Here is a 4,752-nt window from a genome sequence, read left to right on the forward strand (position 1 = left end):
ATATCTGGGTGCCATTTATTCTCCTTCTTCTAAACAAATATGTATATGTTATATGTATATATTTGCTGTCTTTGCTGCTAACCTCCTGCTGTTTTTCCCGACCAGCTGTTCTAAATCCCAGGATGTGCGCCGATAAGACACAGCTGGTGAATAATGAATGGAATGGCAAATTGTGGCCTCCGCTGCCTTTAATAGAAACTAAGTAAATGCAAGTGCCACGCTACACTCAAATCCTCTGCATTTCCCTCAAAATTGCAACGTGTCCTTGACAGAATGACAGGGAACTCAGTGGCTTTCAACTGATGCCTGAGGCTTTTATTTTATTTTATTTTTTTACTGTCACACATTTCATTCAGTGTTAAAAAAGTTCCATGTGGAAGCTGTTTGAGTCAATCTCCTCAGCACAGTTACAGATCATTGGATGCTCCATTTAGGGTAATTTTAAATGTGTGCCATGGGACGTATTCCAAAAAGCATTCACACAATGGCTTCCCATTTACTTTCCTCCCTTCTCCTCTCCTATTATAGTAATGGAAGTGGGGGTTTCTCCGGCTACAGACAAAAGAAAGCACAATGGGCTCCTCCTCTCCCTGGTGTCCTTGCAAAAATGAATATATATTTTTAAAAAAGCTGCACGCTCAGTTGAGTAAGACAGAAAACTGCCGGTACCAACTCTGTTGCATTTCACCATGTTGCACCATGTGGGGGAAAGAAATAATGAGGGGAAATGGAGCATCTTCTGTATACGGCTAATATTGCTCAGGAAAGGTAGAAACATGTGTTGATTGCTTTGATGCTGATGAGTTCTGAGGAGCTGCAGGGCAAAATATTCGAGTCCGTTTTATTTACCGACGGAGGAGCGTCTGCACTTTCTCAATCCAACAGTATTACAAAAAAAAAACTGTTGATGGTACCATGGCACCATTCTTTTTTAAATAATGGGGTCGTTCAGGATGTCCAGTGTCACACGAGTGACAGCCCTCTCTGACCAATCAGTGATTAGCTCCACCCCCACCAAGGTGGTACCAAAATAACCACATCAGGTTCCAGCCACTATTAGCACACTCATATACAGTAGGTTTTTGCATTTTCATCATAAAATACCATTTTATCCGCTCTGTCCTTGCATGCTAACATGCTGCGACTTGATTGCATGCTAACAGTCAGCTAACAGCAGAACAGGTTCCGTGCTAGCAAGGGAGAACTCATTATAAAAAAGCTTGTTAAATCGCTAACAAGGCGAGCTACGAAAACGTCCACCTTTTAACTGACTAGAAGAGCGTTAAATGTTCCTATTATTTATCCAGCTTGACTCTTTCACACAAACGTAATTATCTGGGGGCCTGCTCATGCCGGGTGTTAACAACCATTAGCTCTTCACGTCTAGACGGGACTTAGAGCGGTTTGTGACCCGTTGGTCTCATACCGGTGCTTCCTGGCAATGCTCACGGCTTTAGGTTGTGTAACAGGATTAGAGCAACGCAGGAAGAAGTTGGGTGTGCCACTGATACACGGGGGGAGAACCGGTCGTTTTATTCGGTGTCTGGTTCGCCGTGGGCGGGCCGACATTATACCTTTACTGCAAAGACTACAGCCAGTGCCAGGCTGGGAACGCCGGTTTAACTGTCGGAGCGTCGTCCTTAAAAAAGCAGCAGAAACACAACCAGTACCGGGACAGGTGCGAGGTGTTCTGTTCTCCTTTCTCAATATAAAATAATAATAATAATAATGATGACAACAATAATAATTAATTTTATTTGTAATGCACTTTTCATTGTTAAGAACGAACTCAACAGAGCTACAGAGTAAAACAGAATAAAAACAGGTTTAAGAACAGCACAAAAAGAGCACAGGTTAACTAAAATGCTTTTTTTTTAAAGAAAGGTTTTTAGGCCCTTCTTAAAGGAGTCAATGTTTTGTGGAGTCCTCAGGTGATCAGGGAGGCGGGGGCGGCTGAGCAGAAAGTCAGATCCCCCATAGCGCGGAGCTTGGTCCTGGGGAGGGGAAACAGGGTTTTGTTACCGGAGCGGAGGATTGTGTGAGGAGTTCTTTGAGTTAGGGAGGGGCATTTCTATGGAGAGATTTTATATTTGATCCAGACTGGGACAGGAAGCCAGTGAAGTGAATGAAGGATGGGTGTGATGTGATCATGTTTTCACACCCAGAGCATATTATTTTCAAACAAAAGGTGAATTTATTTGCCATTAATTGTTGTTGACTTGTATTATATCCATAATTATTTTACGCCTGCTGATTCCCTTTCAAGAAATACTTCTAGGAATCCTCACTTGGACTCTCCAGTATCCATTCAGGGATTTTTTTTCACAGTAACACTGGTTGAATCTTTGTAAAATTCATTGAATCGTAGAAAGCCAAAAATCGTCCTTGAATCGTATCGGAACCATAGAAAATGCCAAAAATCATCCTTGAATCGTATCGGAACCATAGAAAATGTTGCATATCGTATTGTTCAAAAACCCCTACAATTTAGGCATCCGGTTTTCTTTAAACATCGGTGACTTTGATGGCGATGACAATACTCCTGTGACTACCCCAAGAAATAGTCAGGCACATAACCCAAATGACCATATTTGGACTGCAGAGGAGCGACGGGTGTATCCGTGGAAGTGTTCGTCAGATCAGACAAGCTGCAGAGCAGCAAATTTACTGGATCTGAATCCATCTGGATTCTGGTGTGAAGCTGCAAACAAAGTTAGCTTCATAGTTCAAGGTCAACTTTACTGCTAACGGTCGGAGCGGTTGCCCCCTGATGGCCAGCAGAGAGAAAGCAGGTTTAAGGCCCTTCAGTATCGACTTTACTTTTCAGGACCGGAGGTTGCTGCCTGGTATTGAACATTTTCCAATAATATCATGACGGACGGAGCCTACAGAATGAATGACTCAAATAAAGAAACAATTCAGCATTTTAGAGACATTGGCCTTATTGGTTTAGTCCTCCTTTTGGTAATTAGCTACTTTGGGAGCACCGAGTTCAGACTTTGCTTCTCAAAGAGCAGATGAAGAGCAGATCAGGCCAAAAACATGAGCAAATGGAAACTTGTGCCCGAATCATTTTATGGCTGACACATTTTGAATCAAGGTTGATATATATTCCAGCGAATGACCACATCCTCTCTTGTGGGAATGAACTCACTCTTGTCAAATCACCACTGATGGTTCGTGTGCAGACACGGCCACTGGAGGACTGTGATTTTTACTGCTGAGCCTCAATAAAAAACACAAAAAACCCTCCTCTTTATCCGAGCATGATGCCTGTTTCTGAAGTACCCTGGTTTTGAGCGGTCTGACAGTCTGGCCAACTTCAGGCCCTCAAACAGTGAAATCTTTGATAAAATAACACGGAAAAGCAACAAAAGAAACGCTGTGATGACTTGTGAAAGGAGCACGGCCGGGGGGAACAAAAAGGCCACTATGCGTGCCTCATTTGGGAGAGATCAAGCCCCAAATACCAGATCTGATCCGCATGGGTTCCCCTTCACAACCTGGGTCAAGATTCCCGGGTTCTTCTCCACGATCCCGTTTTCAGTCCACTGTACACACATAATGAGCACGATACACTTGAAGTGAGTGAGTCTGACAAGTTTTCATTCAAACACGATCTTCATGACTTGTTCTGTGAAAGAAAAATGTGAAATATGAAAAACCTAAAGCTGTATTGGGACGAGGTGTAAATAATGTAGATGAATGTATAAAATATTGAAATCAACATTACAGTACTGCTTCCATATTTACATTTATAATAAAACACTATTATATAAGTAATATAACTGTACTTTTTGATGCTTGGCGTTTGCCTCTAATAGAACATTGTTTTGAAACATCAACTGACATCTCAGTTAAAGGTGGGTGATACTTCTACACAGGAGGTAGTAGAAAAAACTCCTAACAAGTACTAGAAGCCAAATCATTCTCCTGATGAGGACTGTGTGATGTGGTCAAAAAACCTCAGAACAAACAAGTAAGTGGACTTTGAGTTGAGATCGTCCAGAATAAACTGTAAAGTTCTCATTCTTATTCAAGCTTTCATTCTCTGTAGGGAGATTATCTTCAATTTTTTCAAATTCCTCATCATTCTTCAAATCTGCAGTGCCTGTCGCGAAGGCCTGTCTGAAACATTTCAATTTAAAAGAAATCACATTGTCATCCATTTTCTGAAGGAAAATAACTCAGAATAGCAAGAAAGGAAGAGCAGTGCTATAGAGGAAAAAACCTCTCCAACATGACTAGTGAGTCCAGGATGATTTATTTAGCCATGAGCGGCTCACGTGCAGCTTCACTCCCACGTGTTCTTGGTATCTGAACAAAGCTGGGGAAAAAAAAGAAGAAAAAAACCCTCAACAGCCAGCATGTTGACAGCTGTTCCTGCATCCAGGGGAGAGCCACAGCACAGGGGGTCCACACTGGACAGAGCTCTGATCTTGATCTGCCAGGTGGGACAGAGTAAACACAACAGACACGTGGGGAGAGCCGGCGCGACCTCGGAGATGGGGAGAGCACGTTTGCAGTGAATTGGCCCTTAAAGGGATAGTTTGCATTATTTGATGTTGGGTTGTATGAGGTACTAGAGGCAGTGTTTTACCTGCATAGACTGTTTATAGGTGGACATAGTCATGGTGACGTCAGCTGTCTCCATGCAATCAGACTTCATTTTGCAAACAATATTTTTGATGTTTTTCCATCGTACTTTTGATAGTTTTACTCAAGTTAAAGTTAATATACTTCTGCATAATT

Source organism: Eutrigla gurnardus, assembly GCF_963514095.1.
Source record: "Eutrigla gurnardus genome assembly, chromosome: 22".
Taxonomy (NCBI): Eukaryota; Metazoa; Chordata; class Actinopteri; order Perciformes; family Triglidae; genus Eutrigla; species Eutrigla gurnardus.